Source organism: Tachyglossus aculeatus, chromosome 22 (assembly GCF_015852505.1).
Source record: "Tachyglossus aculeatus isolate mTacAcu1 chromosome 22, mTacAcu1.pri, whole genome shotgun sequence".
In the NCBI taxonomy this organism is placed as follows: Eukaryota; Metazoa; Chordata; class Mammalia; order Monotremata; family Tachyglossidae; genus Tachyglossus; species Tachyglossus aculeatus.
Window position 1 is genome coordinate 46,704,759 of NC_052087.1, and position 23,845 is coordinate 46,728,603.

General features: G+C 45.1%; 1 protein-coding gene and 1 non-coding gene across 3 annotated transcripts in view; one reads left to right on the top strand and one right to left on the bottom strand.

Moving 5' to 3' along the window:
• KCNC1 (potassium voltage-gated channel subfamily C member 1) overlaps positions 1-23,845 on the top strand; it is a 138,375-nt gene that overhangs the window by 87,602 nt on the left and 26,928 nt on the right. The window lies entirely within an intron of this gene.
• On the bottom strand, positions 21,637-21,774 carry LOC119944215. Its single transcript, XR_005455714.1, has one exon. It is a non-coding gene; the product is annotated as a small nucleolar RNA SNORA7 (small nucleolar RNA).

Below are 23,845 nucleotides of genomic sequence, written 5' to 3' on the forward strand. Positions count from 1 at the left end.
GTCATGGGTCCAAATCCCGGCTCTGCCAATTGTCAGCTGTGTCCCTTTGGACAAGTCACTTAACTTCTCTGTACCTCAGTTACCTCCTCTGTAAAAATGGGGATAAAGACCGTGAGCCCCCTGTGGGGCAACCTGATCACTTTGTAACCTCCCCAGCGCTTAGAACAGGGCTTGGCACATAGTAAGCGCTTAATAAATGCCATTATTATTATTATTATAAGTGGTTGAGCCAGCATAGTAGCAGCTTGCATGGAAAGGAAAGGACGAAATTTGGCAGCGTGGTGAAGGTAGAACCAGCAGGATTTGGTGATAGATAGACTGAATATGTGGGCTGAATGAGAGAAATGAGTCGAGGATAATGCCAAGGTTGCAGGTTGGTGAGACAGGGAGGATAGTGGTGTTGTCTATAGTGATGAGAAAGACACAAGGAGGACAGAGTTTGGGTGCAAAGATGAGGAGTTCTGTTTTGAACCTGATAAGTGTGAGGATTCCAGATCCTGGTCTGGGGTGAGGGGAAATCCAGCCCCCAAGCGTAGAGTAAGGCTCAGCAATGTAAAAGAATAATAATCATAGAATATGTTAAGTGCATACTATGTGCCAAGCACTGTCCGAAGTTTCGGGGAAGATACAAGACAATCAGGCCAGACCGTAGCTGTCCCACATGGGGTGCAACAGTCTACACAGGAGGGAAAAGAGGTATCAAATTCCCATTTGACAGATAAGGAAACGGAGGCCCAGAGAAGTGGAAGTGACTTGCCTAAGGTCACACAGCAGTCAAGTGTTACAGCCAGCATTAGAACCCAGTTCCCCTGGCCCATAGGCTTTTGCGCTTTCTATGCTGCTTCCCAGAGCAGCGTGGCTCAATGGAAAGAGCATGGGCTTCGGAGTCAGAGGTCACGGGTCCAAATCCCGGCTCTGCCAATTGACAGCTGTGTGACTTTGGGCAAGTCACTTAACTTCTCTGTGCCTCAGTTACCTCGTCTGTAAAATGGGGATGAAGACTGTGAGCCCCAGGTTCACTTGTATACCTTGTATACTCCCCAGTACTTAGAACAGTGCTTTACACATAGTAAGCACTTAACAAATGCCATCATTTTTATAGTAATAATGATGACACGTCATCCCCATATCGGTATTATCCAGGAGAAACCCCAAGGACCTTTAGCTGTTGTTTCCAGTGGAGTCTTCAACAATATTTTTTTAAAAAAACCCGCAGTCAGCTGACCCTGAGGAGGGGAGGGGGTGAGTCTGGAGAAGCTCACAGCTAAGATCAAGAAAATGGCTAACAGCATCCACAACAAGCTGAAGAGTAAAAATGAGGTCAACATCAAGGACTCTTTCTATTCTGGAGTTGAACCTGATTGACCATTGCCTGTATTCTTCCCCCTCCTGTCGTGGCTCACTTATTCTCTGCTCTCCCACTTATTTTTCTCTGCTGTCACGTAGTTGCCTTTTCCCAGACTGGGGCTTCTTTCTTCTCCTGAACTCTTGGCTTTGGAAGCGACCCTTTCCTTCCCAGTGAATCATACCTCCCTGCTTCCCTTCCTGGTGAAAATTCCCCAAGTTCTCTGTGGCCCATACCAGCCCCTGATTAGTGAACTTCATCTGGCATGGAGGGAGATAGGTAGTTTCCTAGTGGATACAGCACGGGCCTCAGAGTCAGAAGCCTTCTAATCCTGGCTCTGCCACTGGTCTGCCGGGTGACCTTGGGCAAGTCACTTCACTTCTTTGTGCCTCAGTTACCTCATCTGTAAAACGGGGATGAAGACTGTGAGCCCTATGTGGCTCAGGGACAGTGTCAAACCTGATTAGCTTGTATCTACCCCAGTGCTTAGTACAGAACCTGGCACATAGTAAGCGTTTAACAAATACCATTAAAAAATGCCATGGATGGGCCTAAATAAACACAGAAAGGCAAGATACTGATAGGAATGGCCTTTGGAAAACAGTGGAATTTTAGGAGTATTTGGAAGTGGAGGAGGGATGGAGGGATGGACTTTGGGGGAAGAGGTAAAGAAGATCTTGACCCAGGGCCAATGTGAATAAAGGGACTGAGATGATATGAATGAATATCTTTTCTTCATATTCAAGCTCTCAATCCCTTTTATTCTGGCTCTGGGGTTTTCTTATGGAAAAGCAGCAGGTGGCCTAGTACTTAGAGCACAGGCCAGGGAGTTAGAGGACCTGGGCTCTCATCCCAACTCCACCACTTTTCTGCTGTGTGATCATGGGCAAGTCACTTCACTTCTCCGTGTCTCAGTCACCTGATAACAATAATAATAGTGATGATGATGGCATTTGTTAAGCGTTTATTATGTGCTGAGCACTGTTCTAAGCACTGGGGTAGATACAAGTTAATCAGGTTGTCCCGGGTGGGGCTCACAGTCTTAATCCCCATTTTATGGATGAGGGAACTGAGGCACAGAGAAGTCAAGCGACTTGCCCAAAGTCACACAGCTGGTCAGTGGAGGAGCCGGGATTAGAAAACCCTACCTCTGATTTGTAATATGGGGATGAAGGCTAGGAGCCCCATGTGGGGCACTGATTAGCTTGTATCTACCCCAGCACTTAGAACAGTGCCTGGCAAGGCTTCAAGGCTGTCCATCCCCTCCCCGCCTCCTACCTCACCTCCAGTCTCTCCTTCTCCAGCCCAGCCCGCACCCTCCGCTCCTCTGCCGCTAATCTCCTCACCGGGCCTCGTTCTCGCCTGTCCCGCCATCGACCCCCAGCCCACGTCCTCCCCCTGGCCTGGAATGCCCTCCTTCCCCACATCCGCCAAGCTAACTCCCTTCCTCCCTTCAAGGCCCTACTGAGGGCTCACCTCCTCCAGGAGGCCTTCCCAGACTGAGCCCCTCCTTCCTCTCCCCCTCGTCCCCCTCTCCATCCCCCCATCTTCCCTTCCCCACTGCACCTGTATATATGTATATGTTTGTACATATTTATTACTCTATTTATTTATTTTACTTGTACATATCTGTTCTATTTATTTTATTTTGTTAGTATGTTTGGTTTTGTTCTCTGTCTCCCCCTTTTAGACTGTGAGCCCACTGTTGGGTAGGGACTGTCTCTATATGTTGCCAACTTGTACTTCCCAAGCGCTTAGTACAGTGCTCTGCACACAGTAAGCGCTCAATAAATACGATTGATTGATTGATTGATTGATTAGCTTGTATCTACCCCAGCACTTAGAATAGTGCCTGGCAAATAGTAAGTACTTAAATACCATAAGTTACCTCCATCTTACCTCCTTCCCTTCCCCACACCAACTGTATATATGTATATATGTTTGTACATATTTATTACTCTATTTATTTATTTATTTTACTTGTACATATCTATTCTATTTATTTTATTTTGTTAGTATGTTTGGTTTTGTTCTCTGTCTCCCCCTTTTAGACTGTGAGCCCACTGTTGCGTAGGGACTGTCTCTATGTGTTGCCAACTTGTACTTCCCAAGCGCTTAGTACGGTGCTCTGCACACAGTAAGCGCTCAATAAATACGATTGATTGATTGATTGATTGACTGATTAGCTTGTATCTACCCCATCACTTAGAACAGTGCCTGGCAAATAGTAAGCACTTAAATACCATAAGTTAAAAAAATACCCCACAAAAACAAGTCCAGTGCAATTGGCTTTTTCTTTATTTTAGGCCTCACTGAATATTTCTGTGCCCTTTCTTTTTCCTTGGCTTCTTCCCTCCATAATTTCCCCTCAGGCTCCTTCCCAGAGCAGCTGTTCCCAGTTGGAGAATCCCCGGGCTAGAGTGTCCCATCCCTCAACCCTCAAGTGTTTGTGACTATCGCCCTCTAGTGGCTGACCCCTGCACACTCCTGCTGCTGGAATAAAGACATCCAGCCGCTGCCCCCAGTTGATTAATAATAATAATAATAATAACAATAATAATAATAATATCATTTGTTAAGCGCTTACCATGTGCAAAGCGCTGTTCCAAGCTCTGGGGAGGCTACAAGGTGATCAAGTTGTCCCACGTGGGGCTCACAGTCTTAATCCCCATTTTATAGAAGAGGGAACTGAGGCACAGAGAAGTGAAGTGACTTGCCCAAAGGCGCACAGCTGACAAGTGGAGGAGCCGGGATTCGAACCCATGACCTCTGATTCCCAAGCCCATGCTCTTTCCACTGAGCCGCTCTGTTTACCTCAGGTACCCCACAGATGGGAAGAAATAGGATCCACTGGGGCCTTTTGAGGGAAAGCAAATCTGCTTTTTGTCCTTTGTAAATGGCAGTTTGTCCTTTGTAAATGGCAGTCATTATGGGTCAACTGAGTACAACACGAATACCGGGTCCGCCTGAATGCTTTGTCCCCAGCAGGCATTTTCAAGATGGTTCTTCTACTTTGACAGCCAGTCTTCGTATCCCACCCACCGCTCCCTCTTTCCTCCCCCTTCTGGGTGTTTCACTAGAGGAGGAAAATGCTCTTGAAACAGGGACACTGTCAATTTTCTCCTTTAACTTCGGGGAAGTGTCCAGTGGGCGAAGAGCAGTGAGCCGGTACTTAGGACAAGAGTGGGGAAGGCAGGGTGGCTGCGTGAAAAGATGGAGCCGACGTTTCCCAGCCTTGCGGAGGAGAAAGGAGTTGGACAGGGCCCGGGGAAAGGCAAGTGTCTGTCTTCCCATCTAGGGACACCCAATAAACGGGACCAGTTGTTCAGCCGCTCCTGATTACAGGAACTGGGGGACCGGCGGGAACTCGCAGACCCTGGAACGAGGCCCCACATGTGGCTATTTATAATCTTCTGAGAAGGAACACTGCCCGGGCCCCTGGACTGGCTTCTTGGGCTGCTTCTTGATGCCCTGGACTTGGTCCATCTTGCGAGGTTCTTGGCTTGTGTCCTATCTAGAGCCCCGGGCCCAGGAAAAGACAAAGACCACTCAGTCCAGACTCCCCATGGCCCAAGGGTCAGAGGGACTATATGTTACCCCCGTGCACTGCCCGTCTCCTTCATCTCTTCCAATATTCTAGTCCCGGCTCCGCCACTTGTCTACTGTGTGATCTTGGGCAAGTAATTTCTCTGGGCATCAGTTACCTTATCCATAAAGCCTTAATAAAGGCACAACTCCTGCCAGAGGTCTTCCCTACGCCTTCTTTTCCTTCTCTTTCACTTCCATTTGCATCGCCCTGTCTTGATCCCTTTATTCATCCCCCCTGCTCCCAGCCCCACAGCATTCATGTACATAGCTGTAATTTTATTTATATTAATGTCTATCTTCCCCTCTGGACTGTAAGCTTGTTGTAGGCAGGGAATGTGCCTGTTATATTGTACTCTCTGAGGAACTTAGTAAAGTGCTCTGGACACATTAAGTGCTCAATAAATATGATCAACTGACTCCTGTAAAATAGGGATTAAGACTGTGAGCTCCATGTGGAACAGGGACTGTGTCCAACCTGATTAGCTTGCGCCTACCCCAGACTTTAGTATAATGCCTGGAAACTAGCACTTAACAAATACCATTAAAAAAAAACCCAAAATACCCTGCTCTTTCTCACAGATAGAAGTGCAGAACAGGTCAAGCCTTCCAATTCATTCACATTTCCTCTTTTGCGTTATTTTTTACACTCCCCCACCCCCATCTTGCTCCCAGCTTTCTTTCTTCTCGCCTTCACCCAGCTGAAGAAGCCCTAATCACTCTCTCAGACCATCACACCTTTTTCTTTCCAAGGTGCTAAATTTGAGCTGGTACTTCCACCTGTGAGACACATACTGGCCTGGGTTTAGCACACTGTGGAGCAATACAAAATAGGTGGGAATTCTGAAATAATATCTGTGGAGGGTTCAGGATTCTCTGCTCTGTTCTTTGGGTCTAAATGGCTCTGCTGTTATCTACAGCTGCATTAATAGCAGAAGCAAAAATGTGTGCGCTAATCAATCAGTGGTATTTATTGAGCACTCACTGAGTTCCAAGCCCTGTACTAAGCACTTGGGAGAGCAAAACGCTCTGTCTGGCCAGGCAAAATCAGAAGAGCTGTCAGTCTGCCTGGGAGAGGGAAAAAACTTAGGTAAGGACACCCAGTCAGTGCTCTGCACACAGTAAGTGCCCAAAAAATATGACTGAATGAATGAAACATACTTATTGAGTACTTACTGTGTGCAGAGCACTGTACTAAGCACTTGGGAGAGTACAATATAACAGATACATTCCCTGCCAACCATGAGTTTACAGTCTAGAGGGGGAGACAGACATTAATATAAATCAATAAAATTACAGATATGTACATAGGTGCTGTGGGGCTGGGAGGGGGGATAAATAAAGGGAGCATGTCAGGGTGATGCAGAAGGGAGTGGAAGAAAAGGAAAGAAGGGTTTAGTCTGAGACATCTCTTGGAGGAGATATGCCTTCAATAAAGCTTTGAAGGCTGGGGGAGTAATTGTTTATCAGATATGAGGAAGGAGGGTGTTCCTGGCCAGGGGGCAGGTTGTGGGCGAGAGTCAGTGTCAAGATAGACAGGATTGAAGTACAGTGAGAAGGTTAGCATTAGAGAGTGAAATGTGTGGGCTGGGTTATAATAGGAAAGTGGCAAGGTAAGGTAAAAGAGGGCAAGGTGACTGAGTGCTTTAAAGCCGATGGTAAGGAGGTGGATGGGTAACCACTGGAGGTTTTTGAGGAGTGGGGAAACATGGTCTGAACATTTCTGTAGAAAAATGATGCAAGCAGCAAAGTGAAGCAAAGTAGCAAGGAGGCTGATACAGTAATCAAGGCGAGATAGGATACGTGCTGGGATTAATGAGGTAGCAATTTGGATGAAGAGGAAAGGATGGATTTTAGTGATATTGTGAAGGTCAAACCGACCCCCATCTTGCTCACAGGTGAAATCAATTCATATATAGTTAACTGTATACTCAGTTATGTATTCAGCTAATTTCTTAGAGAAGCAGCGTGGTTTAGTGCCTAGAGCCTGGGCTTGGGAGTCGGAGCTCATGGGTTCTAATCCCAGCTCTGCCACTTGTCAGTTGTGTGACCTTGGGCAAGTCACTTAACTTCTCTGGGCCTCAGTTACCTCATCTGTAAAATGGGGATGAAGACTGTGAGCCCCATGTAGGACAACCCGATTATCTTGTATCTCCCCCAGCACTTAGAACAGCACTTGGCACATAGTAAGTGCTAACAAATACCAACATTATTATTATTCATCAAAACATTCAAACTATGAACCATTTTACCTACGTCCTTCCCCTGCTAGTTCCTCGAGGGCAGGAATTGTTCTTACTCCACTGCAATCTCCCAAACACATAGGACAGTGTTCTGTACACAATAAGTGCTCAGTAAAGTCCACTGATGGCTTGATTTGACTTCTGTATGTCTCAATTACCTCATCTGTAAAATGGGGATTAAGACCGTGATCCCCATGTGGGACATGTGTCTGTTATATTATTATACTGTACTCTGCCAAGCGCTTAGTACAGTGCTCTGCACACAGGAAGTGCTCAATAAATACGACTGACTGACATGGACTGTGTCCAACCTGATTAGATTGTGTCTATCCTAGCACTTAGTATAGTGCCTGGCACATAGTACGTGCTTAAAAAGTACCATTAAAAAAAGGATGTGACAAGGACAGGATAACGAGATAATTAAGTGCTTTGAAAAAATGAAAGCACCATTTAAAACACAAGGTGGTATTATTCATTCATTCGTCCAATCATATTTATTAAGCGCTTACTGTGCTTAACACTAACACTTAACACTCCCCACAGCTTGGGAAAGTAAAATACAACAACAAAGAGTGACACCCCCTGCCCACAACAAGTTCATAGTCTAGAGGAAGGGACACAGGCATCAGTACAAATAAACAGACATCAATACAATAAATTAAATTACAGATATGTACCTAAGTGCCATGGGATGGGGAGGAGGGGAAGAGCAAAGGGAGCAAGTCAAGGTGATGCAGAAGGGAGTGGGAGATGAGGAAAGTGGGGCTGAGTCTGGGAAGGCCTCTTGGAGGAGACATTCCTTCAGCAAGGCTTTGAAGTAGGGGAGAGTCATTGTCTGGCGATTTGAGGAGGGAGGGCTTTCCAAGAGTCAGTGATGAGACAAGCAAGATAAGGGCACAGTGAGAAGGTGAGGAGCAGATTGTGCAGTTTGGGTTGTAGAAGAAGAGAAGCAAGTTGAGGTAGGAGGGGGCAAGGTGATGGACTGCTTTAAAGCCAATAATGAGGAGTTTTTGTTTGATATGGAGATGGATGGGCGACCACTGGAGATTTTTGAAGAGGGGCGTGACATGTCCTGAACATTTCAGGAGAAAGATGATTCTCTCCACCTTCCTTCTCTCCTTCCACAGCCCACCCCGCACCCTCCGCTCCTCCGCCGCTAATCTCCTCACCGTACCTCGTTCTCGCCTGTCCTGCCATCGACCCCCGGCCCACGTCACCCCCCGGGCCTGGAATGCCCTCCCTCTGCCCATCCGCCAAGCTCGCTCTCTTCCTCCCTTCAAGGCCCTATTGAGAGCTCACCTCCTCCAGGAGGCCTTCCCAGACTGAGCCCCTTCCTTCCTCTCCCCCATCCCCCTCTCCATCCCCCACTTCTTACCTCCTTCCCTTCCCCACAGCACCTGTATATATGTATATATGTTTGTACATATTTATTACTCTATTTATTTATTTATTTATTTTACTTGTACATATCTATTCTATTTATTTTATTTTGTTAGTATGTTTGGTTTTGTTCTCTGTCTCCCCCTTTTAGACTGTGAGCCCACTGTTGGGTAGGGACTGTCTCTATATGTTGCCAATTTGTACTTCCCAAGCGCTTAGTACAGTGCTCTGCACATAGTAAGCGCTCAATAAATACGATTGATGATGATGATGATGATGACTGGAGTGGGGAGAGGCAGGGGGCTGGGAGATCAGCAAGGAGGCTGATGCAGTAATCTGGGCAGGATAGGATGAGTTCTTGTATTAACGTGGTAGCGGTTTGGATGGAGAAGAAAGGGCGGATTTTAGTGATGCTGTGAATTAGTAGTAGTAGTATTGTTACTGGCCTTGGGATCTAGGCTGTAAACTCTAGACTATAAGCTCATTGTGAGTAGGGAATGTGTCTGTTTATTATCATATCGTACTCTCCCAAGCGCTTAGTACAGTGCTCTGCATAAAGTAAGAGCTCAGTAAAGATGATGGAACGAATGAATAGGCTGGACCTCAGTGATGGACGCTTTTCTTTCTGTGCTGAGCCTGGCCAGATCCTTGAGTGGATCATCAGGTTTACCTCACCGGGAGCTGCACAATGTTCAGTCATTTCATAATAATAACAATGGCATTTGTTAAGCACTTACTATGTGCAAAGCACTGTTCTAAGCCCTGGGGAGGATACGAGGTGATCACATTGTCCCATGTGGGGCTCACCGTCTTAATCTCCATTTTGCAGATGAGGTAACTGAGGCTCAGAGAAGTTAAGTGACTTGCCCAAGGTCACACAGCAGACATGTGGGGGAGCCGGAATTAGAACCCATGACTTCTGTCTCCCAAGCCTGGGTTCTTTCCACTGAGCCACGCTGCTTCTCTATTTCACCTGCGGCGTCCGTGTCTACCAACTCTGTTATATTAGACTCTCACATGCACTCAGTACAGTGCTCTGCACACAGTGAGCGCTCAATACATAGCACTGATTGATTCAAGCACTTAGTACAGTGCTCTGCACACAGTAAGCGCTCAATAAATACGATTGATGATCAGGATCTGGCCATCACGCTCCTCCGCGTCTTTCTCTTCCGGCTGTCATCCCAGCCCAGCCGCCGCAGTGTTTTCCAGATTTCCTGCTCTCCCATTTGCTGTGTCATCTCTTCAGGCTCTCTTGGAAAATGCTGTTGCCAAGAGCCATAATACATTGTAAATACACGAGGCAGTAAAACATCTGCGATATAGTCTACTATGAAAGTTGTTTCCAGTCCAAGTTTCACAGCAGCTCTTGAGGTATTATAGACCATTTGATGTGTTGGCAAGGCTTTTTGGTGTAACCAGCAATCTCTTTGGGCTTTGTTCAGGAAACGATGGGGTGAAGCCCAGCCGCCACCCCCTTCCTCACGTGTTATCATTATTCATTCATTCCGTGGTATTTATCGAGTGCCTACTGTGTGCAGACCACTGTACTAAGCGCTAGGGAGAGTAGAATATAACGACAGCCACATTCCCTACCCACAATGAGCTGTTATGATTTATGATGATCCTTATAATTATTATTATTTAGTATATAATCATAATTTTGATATTCATTAAGTTCTTACTATGTGCCAAGCACTGTACTAAGCGCTGGGATAGATGCCCTTTTCAGTTCCAGTTTGGGTCAGGGCAGTGGAAAGGCCCTGGAGGAGGCTTCTACTTACTGTGGGCTGAGTGGAGGTTTTATCACGCACTTGTTTATTGAGACTTATAGTTCAAATCAATCGATTAATCAAGCAATGGTACTGATTGAGTGCCTATTGTGTGCAGAACACTGTACTAGGTACTGGAGAAGAACAGTGCTTGGCTCATAGTAAGCGCTTAACAAATACCATCATTATTATTATTTATTATTACAATAGAATGATAGACCCGATCCCTGCTCTTTTAGACTGTGAGCCCACTGTTGGGAAGGGACTGTCTCTATATGTTGCCAACTTGTACTTCCCAAGCGCTTAGTACAGTGCTTTGCACACAGTAAGCGCTCAATAAATACGATTGATTGATTGATTGCTCTCTGGGGGTATACAGTTAAGTCATTGAGCCTTGTACCTAGTAATGATCATTGTGGTAATAATAATAATAGTAATTGTGAAGTGCTTACTATGTGCCAAGAACTGTTCTAAGTGCTGGGGTAGATACAAGGTAATCAGGCTGTCCCATGTGGGGTTCACTGTCTTAATTCCCATTTTACAGATGAGGTAACTGAGGCACAGAGAAGTTAAGTGATTTGCCCAAAGTCACACAGCTGACAAGTGGCAGAGACAGGTTTAGAACTCTCAACCTCTGACTCCAAGCCCGTGCTCTTTCCACTAAGCCAAGCTGCCAAGCGCTTACTATGTGCAAAGCACTGTGTGAAAGGTTGGGGGAGATACACTACAACCAGAGCAGATAAAGTCTCTGTCCCACCTGGGGCTCGTAGTCTAAGTGGGAGGGAGAATAGACAACGAACCTCCATTTTGCTGGTGAGGAAACTGAGGCCCAGAGGTGGTCATTGACTTGCTCTAGGTCACACAGCCTTTTATTCCCCAGGTATCTAGCACAGTGGTCTCCTCCCAGCAATTGTTCGGTGTCATTGAGGATGATGCTGGTAGGGCGGTATTAAAATTCAGTCATCTTAGAGGAGCACATCATGGAATTCTCCAGACTGGGGCCAAAGCTCCAGATTGACGGAATTTGGTGGCGATGGGGCAGAAGGCTTCATACTAGATTGAAGAGCCTCCAAGCTGCAGTCGCAACCACCTGTTTCTGTAGCGATGGAACCCAAACTGCCCCAGAAGTCACATCCTAATCCTTTTGTACACTACGTATCATAATAGTTATAACAATAATGCTGGGCTGTAGGGTGTACAGAAACAGGATAGCTGCCGGCAGGGAGAGCGTAACAAACATTTTAAATCTATATATGTTCTGTACATAAAATATTGTACTATATATTACACACACACACACACACACACACACACACACACACACACACACACACACTGTCTCCCCCTCTAGACTGTAAGCGCACTGTGGGCAGGGAATGTGACTGTTTATTGTTATATTGTACTCTCCCAAGCACTTAGTACAGTGCTCAGCATATAGTAAGCACTTGATATATATGATTGAATGAATGCACATACATATTGTATTATTTAATAGAGAGAAAGAGAGAAAAAAAGAGAGACTATGTATAGACTTAAAATGTTTGCTCTGCTCCGGGGTTGATATAAGATGATCAGGTTGGATGCATCCATATGTATGCATGTGTTCTATATGTATGTGTCCAACCTGAATATCTTGTATCCACCCCAGTTCCTGGCACATAGTAGACACTTAACAAGCTCCATAATTATTGCACATAATATATGATTCTTAGGTGACAGTGATGATGAAACAGTTGAGATTAAAAATGTGACTTCTGTGGTAGATCTCTACCTCACAGCCCTGTAAAAGGTTGCACTGCCCACAGATTTACAGGTCTTCAATTTGATATGAAACAATGTCCCCCATCAATCCATCAATGGTATTTATTGAGTGCTTACTATGTGCAGAGCACTGTATTAAGTACTTGGGACAGTACAATACAACTGAGTTGGCAGACACATGCCCTGCTCACAGACAGCTTATATTATAGAGTGAGAGGCAGACATTAATGCAAATAAATCATATATATATATATATATATAATTATATATATATAATTATATATATATAATTATATATATATAATCAATTATATATACATATATATATATAATTAAAAGCGATGTATTTAAGTGCTGTGTGGTGGAGGGTGGGGTGACTATCACATGCCCAAAGGTCACAGATCCAAATGCAAAGATGATCAGAAGGGAGAGCAAGCCAGGAAAAAGAGAGCTTAATCGGGGAAGGCTTCCTGAAAAAGGTGTGACCTTAGTAATGCTTTGAAGATGGGAAGAGTGATAGTCTGGCATATATGGACTTTGCTCCCAAATTTTGCCAGATAAAACCCCATGGATTTGATTTGATATATTTCAGTCTTATATTTAAAATCGAATAGCGGGACATGAACGTGAACTCAGTCCCTCAGCACTGAGGCATTGCATTATAGCAGGATACCAAACAATTGCTCAGTGATGAACTGAAAGCAGGCAAATACAAGCAGGGAGGGCAGAAAAAACACTTAAGACCTACACTGAAGCACAGGAGAAGTGTATGACACTTTCCCAGCCCTTGAGGAGCTTACGTTATAAGGAGGAACGAGGTAGTTATCGTTAGTAGATTTGTCTTGGAATATAAATATGTAAGACTCTGTGTGTGTGTGGTGTGTGTTTGTGTACATGTGTACATGTGTGTATCCACATCAGGGACGGAAAGATAATTAAACAGCCTTCCTTATAGATTTAGCAAACTCCTAGCCATGTTCAACCTCCTCTGGATTCCCTTTTGTCCAAGGTTAAGAGCAAGTAATTGTTTTTCAGCATCATACACTCTCACTTTGTTTCCAGAGCCTGGGTGTATAAATTCTCCCAGATATTGAGAAAGATTTCAACATCCGAGGAGATGTTTCCACAGCTTGGTTGGGCATCTGGATGGCCTAATTAACTAGGTGTGACAATCAGTTCCAAGGGCCCCCACACTTAAGAGAGGGAGGATCAATCCAGGAGAGTCACTCCTTTGTTTCTCCTCCCTGAAGGGTAAACCAAAGCAATCAGAGATGGGGACTGGGGAGGAAGTAAAGGGGCAGCTTGGGAGAAAGAAGGAGAACCTCAGCCATCCTGCGGTGAGGAGAAGCAGGCTGGTGTTCCTGGGAGAGGAGGACATCAGATGAGCTTACACTGTGGACCCTGGATGGACACAGGGCATAGGGAGGGATCAGAGAGGATCCATGGAAATTCGGAGTCCAGAGGCCTGGACTCCATAGGAGCAAGCCTCCTGCCCCTGAGAGGGAGAAGAAAATGAATTCTAGGATGCCTACAGAGAAGAAGAGGGTCCTATCTCCCCCTTTAGACGGTAAGATCACTGTGGGCTGGGAATGTGTCTGTTTACAGTTGTATTGTACTCCCCCAAGTGCTTAGTACAGTGCTCAATAAATATGATTGATTAAGGCCTTCCCAGACTAAGCCCCATCTTTCCTCATCTCCCACTCCCTTCTGCGTCACCCTGCTCTTCCCCCCTCCCAGCCCCACAGCACTTATGTCCACATATGTAATTTTATTTATTTATATTGATGTCCGTCTCCCCATCTCTAGACTGTAAGCTCATTGTGGGCAGGGAATGTAACTGTTTATTGTTACAGTTACAGTTGATCCCAAGCACTTAGTACAGTGCTCTGCACACAGTAAGCACTCAATCAATACGATTGAATGAATGAATGAATTGACTGATCCAGGGAAAGATGGTTTAGTCTGGATTTACTTTGGTTATTACCTTATTAAGACTGTGTTAAATGGAGTAGAGATTCTAGGTCTTGGTGTCTGCCTGCAGTAGGGGCTGGGGGAGAAGGTCTGACTGTGAGCCCACTGTTGGGTAGGGACCATCTCTATATGTTGCCAACTTGTACTACTTCAAGCGCTTAGTACAGTGCTCTGCACACAGTAAGTGCTCAATAAATACGATTGAGTGAATGAATGGGTGCCAGGGAAGTGGTGACCTTGCTGGTCTGGGCCTAGGGATTCCAACATCCTGGATCCTTGTGGTTAGCTGGGCCTAGCCCAATAATCCTAACATCCCAGAGTCCTGTGGCACAATCATATTTACTGAGTGCTTACTAGGCTCCCGGCTCCCGGCTCCACCGCACATCTGCTGTGTGACCTTAGGCAAGTCACTTCACTTCTCTGAGCTTCAGTTACCTCATCTGTAAAATGGGGATTAAGACTGTGAGCCCCCCGTGGGACAACCTGATCACCCTGTAACCTCCCCAGCGCTTAGAACAGTGCTTTGCACATAGTAAGCACTTAACAAATGCCATTATTATTATTATTATTATTACTAAGCACTTGGGGAGAGTATAATAATACTAATAATTATGGTATTTGCTAAGCGCTTGCTATGTGCCAGGCACTTTACTAAACGCCAGGGTAGCTATAAACGAATTGGGTTGGACACTGTCCCTGTCCCACGCGGGGCTCACAGTCTCAGTCCCCATTTTACAGATGAGGTAGCTGAGGCCCAGAGAAGTGAAGTGACTTGCCTGAGGCCACACAGCAGACAAGTGATGGAACCAGGATTAGAACCCGTGTCCTTCTGATTCCCAGTCCCATGATCTATCCACTAAATCATGCTGGTTCTCTATAAGAAGCTTCTGTATGAGAGGCAGCATGGCTTATTGGAAAGAGCCCAGGCTTGGGACTCAAAGGGTGTGGATTCTAATCCTGCCTCTCCCACTTGTTTGCTGTGTGACCTTGGGCAAACCACTTCTCTGTGCCTCAGTTACTTCATCCATAAATGGAGATTATGACTGTGAGTACCATGTGGGATAACCTGATTATTTTGTATCTACCCCAGTGCTCAGAACAGTGCTTGGCACACAGTAAACGCTTAACAAATATCATCATTATTATTATTATAACAGAGTTGGTAGATGCGTTCTCTGCCCACAACGAGCTTCCAGACTAGAGGGGCACAACTAAATGAGCTGGACCAGACCCAGGAATCCCAATATCCCAAGACACGGTAGCACAGGCAACAAACCCTTTAGTAAAAGTGACCAAACTATAATTAACGATGGCTGATATGTGGCTGGTGAAAGCGAAACAAAATGGTTGTTTGTTTAGCTCACAACCGATCTTCAGGAAAACTATAAAATGCTGTAATTCAGTTTCCCAGCACAAAATCAATTGTAAATTTATTTAGATCAATTTGCCAGCTTGCCTGGTATATATCACTGCCATATTGATTGTTTCAGATACAGCCCATTTCAAGTTGTATGAATTTAATTAGTCAGGAAAACTTTACCGAACTAGCCAGTGGCCGGGAGTTCAGACCACCAAATGTCATGCTACCCCTTTGTCCCCAGCTCTGCAGAAACCTTTCCCATCCAAGATTCCTGATTCCAGACTTCCTCCCCCCTCCACCTCCTCAAAATACAGTGAGACTGACGCTTCAACTAGAGCAATTGATTTAAAAAAAATACTAATGGGGAAAGCTGAGAAATCCTGAAATAAAAACACATTTTCTGAAGATGAGTGTGGCATAAATAATTCATAAGTGAAAGGCTTCTAGAACATTGGTCATTTTAATAGATAGTAAATTGCTTTTCTGATTTATGGTTTTGTGATAAAAATAACTTGGCAATTTATAAAGCATCTTCTAAAATCAACAGATCATTAGTAGGTTCGTCTACGACTTTACAGCAAACAGTAATACTGCTGTGGTTACCATGGGAACGGAATGAACCCATCGTTACCAGGGTGACTGCTTTTTTCAAAAGGCAGTTGGTGAATTTTTTCACATTGGTGACTTTCTTATGAAGGGGAAAAAAAAATCAAATATCTTAGTGCTCCACTGCGTTTGTAGATAGGTAGGATTGTTTGTCAAGTTCAAATGAAAAAGCAGAGAAATCTCTGTGGATATCTAATCAGATTCAGATTGCTTTCCTCTCCAGAGTCGGAAGATTTTTATAAAGTTCAAGAGATAAAACAGTTCCCACTGGCGCAGGGAGGCTTAGACAGGAACCCTGAATCAGGCGTATAATTATAATAATAATAATGTTAACCACTTACTATGTGTCAAGAACTGTTCTAAGTGCTGGCGTAGAGACAAGCTAATCAGGTTGGACACAGTCCCTGCCTCATTTGGGGCTCACAGTCTTCATTCCCATTTTACAAATGAGGTAACTGAGGCACAGGGGAATTGAGTGATTTGCCTAAGGTCACAAGTGGCACACCGGGATTAGAACCCAGGTCCTTCCAACTCCCAGGCCCGGGCTCTATCCTTCATCCTTCATACTCTCTGACTGGTGTTTTCATTTTTTAGCACCCAGTCTCAGTCAACCAATCGTGTTAATTGAGCACTCACTGTGTGCAGAGCACTGTATTAAGCGCTTGGGAGAGGACAATACAACGATAAAAAGACGCACGCCCTCCCTCAACAAACTTACAGTCTAGTGGGGGAACAGACATTAATCAGTCAGTCAATTGTATTTATTCATTCATTCATTCAATCGTATTTATTGAGCGCTTACTGCATGCAGAGTGCTGTACTAAGTGCTGGGGAAAGTACAATGCACCAATAAAAAGTCATGCACTTCTCACAACGAGTTTACAGTCTAGAGAAGGAGACAGACATTAGTCAAGACAGTCAATTGTGTTAATTGAGTGCTTACTGTGTGCAGAGCACTGAACTAAGTACGGGGAGAGAACGATACAAAAATAAACAGGAGACACATGTATGAAGGAGACACACTTGAAAATTTGGTTTTCTGAGAAAGCCTCGTTCCAAATGGACTCCAGCTGATTTGGAGGCCACTGGGAGAACTGGGAACCGCAGAAAAGGGGAAGCAAATGACACAAATTGGGGAGCCTAATAATATTGATAATAATTGTGATATTTGTTAAGTGCTTACTATGTGTCAGGCACTGTACTAAGGTTTGGGGTGGGTGCGAGTAAGTCTTATTGGTGCAGTCCCTGTCCCACGTGGAGCTCTCAATCTTAATCCCCATTTTCCAGATGAGGGAACTGAGAGAAATTAAGTGACGTTTGCAAAATCACACAGCAGGCATGTGGCAGAGCTGGAATTAATACCCAGACCCTTCTGACTCCCAAGCCCTTGCTCTATGGCCATGCTACTTCTCTGCCTACTAATGAGAGTCCACCATTTCTGCTCTGGGATGCAGTTATACTCCTTGACTTGCTCCATTTGCTCTTCCCCGCTCCCGGCCCTATAGCACTTACATACATAGCTGTCTTTTTAATTAGTTGTATTGATATCTGTCTCCCTGTCTCTAGACTGTAAGCTCGTTGTGGGAAGGGAATGCCACTTTATTGTTGTGCTGTACTCTCCCAAGCACTTCGTACAGTGATCTGCGTGCAGTAAGCGCTCAATAAATAAGATGAAATGAATGAGTGAATATACAAATTGGATGCATTCAGTGAAAGCCCGCCAGGCGCCAGAAAATTGAGGGTGATGTTTGTTGAGGCAGGACAAGCCTATAGGAGCTTATAATGACTGTAACTTGGCCTCAGAACTGTTCATGCATTTCAGTTTTGAAAATGAAAGACTTTAATGGTTTTGCTAAGTCCTGCAAATCATCTAAACCTCTTAGAACATGCTCTAGAGTGTAAGCTCACTGTGACCAGGGAATGTGTCTACCAACTATAGTGTACTCTCCCAAGCACTTAGCACAGTGCTCTGCCTACAGTAAGTGCTCAATAAATATGACTGATTGATTGATTGATTGATTTTCCTTGTTGCCTGGCAGAGGCAGTCAGGTACTATGCAGAACTATTCAACTGATCAGACCGAGTTTTTTATTATTATTATTATTAAATGGTATTTGTTACCGTTGTTGGGTAGGGACCATCTCTATATGTTGCCAACTTGTACTTCTCAAGCACTTAGTACAGTGCTCTGCACACAGTAAGCACTCAATATATGCAATTGAATGAATGAATGAATACTATGTGCCAGGCTCTGCACTAAGCGCTGGGGTAGATACAAAGTAATCAGGTTGTGCCCAGTCTCTGTCCCACCTAGGGCTCACAGTCCTAATCTTCATTCTCCAGATAAGGTAAGTGAGGCACAGAGAAGTGAAGTGACTAGCCCAAGGTCACACAGCAGACAAGTGGCAGAGCCAGGATTAGAAAACAGGTCCTCAAACGCCCAGGCCCAGGCTCTTTCTTTGAGTTGGTAATGAATCATAAAAAGCACCTCGAGGATAGGCCGAGACAGTGACCACAATTTTTGGCTCACAATTCCTGGAAAGGGCCATTTGGCCAAAGCAGTGACTGCCAAAGAAGGAGCTTCCTAAGGACACGGAGGCTTTGGCTGACATTGCTGATTCCTGGCAGCGAGTAGGCTGAAGAAACAGTAACTTCAGCACCTTTGTTGCAGCTTTGGGGTACATATCTATTCTATTTATTTTATTTTGTTAGCATGTTTGGTTTTGTTCTCTGTCTCCCCCTTCTAGACTGTGAGCCTGCTGTTGGGTAGAGACTGTCACTATGTGTTGCCGACTTGTACTTCCCAAGGGTTTAGTACAGTGCTCTGCACAGAGTAAGTGCTCAATAAATACGATTGATTGATTGATTGATTGATTGATTGAAGGGGCCATCTGCCACATCGGGATCCTTGGGTCTAGGTCTCCTGGAGCCTTTTGTGGCTAGATGGCCTGCTGTTCTACCAGTTAGTTCACTTTCCAGCCGGTCACCACCTCAACAGTTCAGACAACTCTCTGACTGGTGTTTTCATTTTTTAGCACCCAGTCTCAGTCAGCTAATCATGTTAATTGAGCACTTACTGTGTGCAGAGCACTGTACTAAGTGCTTGGGAGAGGACAATGCAACGATAAAAAGACGCACACCCTCCCTCAACAAACTTACGGTCTAGTGGGGGAACAGACATTAATCAGTCAGTCAATCGTATTTATTTATTCATTCATTCAATTGTATTTATTGAGCGCTTACTGCATGCAGACCACTGTACTAAGTGCTGGGGAAAGTACAATGCACCAATAAAAAGTCATGCACTTCTCACAACGAGTTTACAGTCTAGAGGGGGAGACAGACATTAGTCAAGACAGTCAATTGTGTTAATTGAGCACTTACTGCGTGTAGAGCACTGAACTAAGTACAGAGGAGAGAACGATACAAAAATAAACAGACACATTCCTGGCCCACAACGGGTTTACAGTCTAGAAGGGGAGACAGACATGAGTCAGTCAGTCAGTTTATCATATTTATTGAGCTCCTACTGGGGAAAGTACAGAAGAAAAATAAACAGACACATTCTCTGCCCATGACAAGCTTACAGTGTAGAGGACTGTAAGCTCCTCTGCTGTGTTTCCTGCAGGCCGCCAAGTCCCACAACTTTGGGAGGGGTATGTGAAGGCCCTGGAGAAAATGTTGAGGCAACGCCTCAGCTTATTCATTCATTCATTCAATTGTATTTATTAAACACTTACTAGGTGCAGAGCACTGTACTAAGCACTTGAGAGAGCACAGTATAACAATCAACAGACACATTCCCTGCCCACAACAAGCTTACAGTCTAGAGTGTAGGGCTTCTTGGATGATGATGATGATGATGATCGCGTTTATTAAGCACTTACTATGTGCAAAGCACTGTTCTAAGCGCTAGGGAGGTTAAAAGGTGATCAGGTTGTCCAACGTGGGGTTCACAGTCTTAATCCCCATTTTACAGATGAGGTAACTGAGGCACAGAGAAGTTGTGACTTGCCCAAGGTCACACAGCAGACATATGGGGGAGCTGGGATTTGAACCCATGACCTATGACTCCAAAGCCCGTGCTCTTTTCACTGAGCCACGCTGCTTAGCCACTGCTTGGATGGGCATGAGACTGACACTTCAACAAGAGCAGTTGATTTAAAAAAAAATACTAATGGGGAAAGTGGAAAAATCCTGAAATAAAAACACATTTTCTTAAGACGAGTGTGGCATAAGTGTGGCATGAGCGTGGATCTGCCAAGCTTTCTGTGGCCCTGGCAGGGATCTGTCCTCCCGGCTGGGGTACCACCAGACCTCCGACTGCGGGATGAGGCAGTTCGTGTTTGAGTGGGGCTCTCCATTCTAGAAAGACAAAGGCAGAGCATTTCCAAATTCATGAAAGCCTTGGACAGGTTGAACAGGAAAGAGTAGGAAGCAGCCGGGCCTAGTGGAAAGAGCCCGGACCTGGGAATCAGAGGACCTGGGTTCTAATGCCCGCTCTGCCGCTTGTCTGCTGTTTGATCCTGGGCAAGTCGCTTCACTTCTCTGGGCTTCGGTTTCCTCATCTGCAGAATAGGGATTAAGATTGTGAGTCCCACGTGGGTCATGGACTGTGTCCAACCTGATTAACTTGTGTCTACCCCAATGTTTAGTACAAGTACCACAAAAAATGAAAAATAAAAAATCCCCAGAGAGCCATTGTTCACCAAGCCCCACAAAACCAAGACTGGACTGTGAGCCCATTGTTGGGTAGGGATTGTCTCTATATGTTGCCAAATTGTACTTTCCCTTCAAGGCCCTACTGAGAGCTCACCTCCTCCAGGAGGCCTTCCCAGACTGAGCCCCTTCCTTCGTCTCCCCCTCGTCCCCCTCTCCATCCCCTTCATCTTACCTCCTTCCCTTCCCCACAGCACCTGTATATATGTATATATGTTTGTACAAATTTATTACTCTATTTATTTTATTTGTACATATCTATTCTATTTATTTTATTTTGTCAGTATGTTTGGTTTTGTTCTCTGTCTCCCCCTTTTAGACTGTGAGCCCACTGTTGGGTAGGGACTGTCTCTATATGTTGCCAACTTGTACTTCCCAAGCGCTTAGTACAGTGCTCTGCACACAGTAAGTGCTCAATAAATACGATTGATTGATTGATTGTACTTTCCAAGAGCTTAGTATAGTGCTCAGCACACAGTAAGCACTCCATAAATACGATTGAATGAATGAATGAAAGACTAGGGGTCACCCTGAGAAGCTTGAAGGTGGCAGGTTCCAAACCAACCAGAGGAAACCCTTCTCCACTCCACCCATTGACTTTATCATCAGTGGTATTTATGGAGTGCTTATGGTGTGCAGAGCACTGTGCTAAGCGCTTGGGAGAGTTGTGTCTTGTCTTCTGCTGTTGAGTCGTCTCTGACCCATAGCAACATAATGGACACATCTCTTCCAGAACGCCCCACCACTATCTGCGGTTGTTCCGGTAGTGTATCACAGAGTTTTCTTGTTAAAAATCCCTAAGTGGTTTACCACTGCCTCCTTCCACACGGTAAACTTGAGTGTCCACCCTTGAATCTGTCCCATGCTGTGGCTGCCCAACATAGGTGAGTTTTGACTTGTAGCAGATTGCCTTCCACTCGTTAGCCACTGTCCAAGCTAGGAATGGAATGGATAGACCTCTGCTTGACTCTCCCTCCCGTAGTCGAGACTGGTAGAGTTCTGGAAACTCACCAGATGCAACCCTGAGAGGGGAGCTTGGGAGAATACAGTACAATAATACACATTCCCTGTCCGCAACAAGAGGATGAGAAGCCTGGGGAGTTTGTTTCCACAGGAAGTTGGGCAGGCAGAAAATGTCAACAGCTTCAAGAGGTGTTTGAACCTGTTCCTAGATAAGCGTCAATCATTCAATCAATGGTATTTTTGAGCACTTACTGAGTGCAGAACAACGTACTAAGTGCTAGAGAGCTCACCTCCTCCAGGAGGCCTTTCCAGACTGAGCCCCTTCCTTCCTCTCCCCCTCGTCCCCCTCTCCATCTCCCCCATCTTTCCTCCTTCCCTTCCCCACAGCACCTGCATATATGTATATATGTTTGTACAGATTTATTACTCTATCTATTTATTTATTTATTTATTTATTTATTTATTTATCTTGCTTGTACATATCTATTCTATTTATTTTATTTTGTTAATATGTTTGGTTTTGTTCTCTGTCTCTCCCTTCTAGACTGTGAGCCCGCTATTGGGTAGGGACTGTCTCTATGTGTTGCCGACTTGTACTTCCCAAGCGCTTAGTACAGTGCTCTGCACACAGTAAGCGCTCAATAAATACGATTGATTGATTGATTGACAGTGTAAAACAGTTGGTAGACATATTCCCTGCCCAAAGTGAGCTTACAGTCTAGGGAGCCACAAGGGGTAGCTAGGAGGAAGGAATGCTGGGTATCGACGACAGCATATACCAGACCCCGAGGGTATGTGTACGCAGTAATAATCATAATAATAATTGTAGTATTTGTTAAGCGCTTACTATGTGCCAGGCATTGTACTAAGCACTGAGGTAGATTCATTCACTCATTCAATCGTATTTATTGAGCGCTTACTGTGTGCAGAGCACTGTACTAAGCTCTTGGGAATGGGGATTAAGACTGTGAGCCCCATGTGGGACAACCTGATCACCTTGTAATCTCCCCAGCGCTTAGAACAGTGCTTTGCACATAGTAAGCGCTTAATAAATGCCATTATTATTATTATTATTGGGAAGTCCAAGTTGGCAACATATAGAGACGGTCCCTACCCAACAGTGGGCTCACAGTCTAGAAGGGGTAATTAGAGTGGACACAGTCCCTGTCCCACATAGAGCTCACAGTCTTAACCCCCATTTTCCAGATGAGGTAACTGAGGCACAGAAAAGTGAAGTAATAATAATTAATAACACTTATGGTACTTAATAAGCGCTTACTATGTGCCAAACACTGTTCTAACTGCCTAGACACAAGTTAATCAGATTGGACACAGTTCTTGTCCCACATGGGGCTCACACTCTTAATCCCCATTGCCTAGATGAGGTAACTGAGGCCCAGAGAAGCAAAGTGACCTGCCCAAGGTCACACAGCGGACAAGTGGCGGAGTCAGGATTAGAACCCAGGTCCTTCAGACTCCCAGGAATGTGCTCTATCCACTAAGCCATGCTGCTTCTGTAGCCCTCACCCTGTTCCTCCAAACCCCTGTCGCAGCCACCGAGGGGGTGGCGGCATTCTGGAAAAGGGCAGACCATAGGCCTGACTCAGCGTGGCATTTCTTATGCTCCCATGACCACAGTTTCTGAGCCCAGGCGCCGCTACAGGCGAAGGTCACGGGGCTCCAGTTACTGCTCCACAGAGAAAAGGGCAGATCGAGAGCTCACTGTCTATTTTGGGGAGCAGGCAGTGGCTGTAGTAGGTACTCGGGTGCCCAATAATAATAATAATAATAATAATAATAACGGCATTTGTTAAGCACTTACTCTGTGCAGAGCACTGTTCTAAGCGCTGGGGTTGGGGGGGGGAATACAAGGTGATCAAGTTGTCCCACATGGGGTCCACTGTTGGGTAGGGACCGTCTCTATATGTTGCCAACTTGTTCTTCCCAAGCGCTTAGTACAGTGCTCTGCACACAGTAAGCGCTCAATAAATATGATTGATTAACAGTCTTAATCCACATTTTACAGATGAGGGAACTGAGCCACAGAGAAGTTAAGTGACTTGCCCAAGGTCACACAGCAGACATGTGGGGAGTCAGGATTCAAACCCATGACCTCTGACTCCAGAGCCCGTGCTCTTTC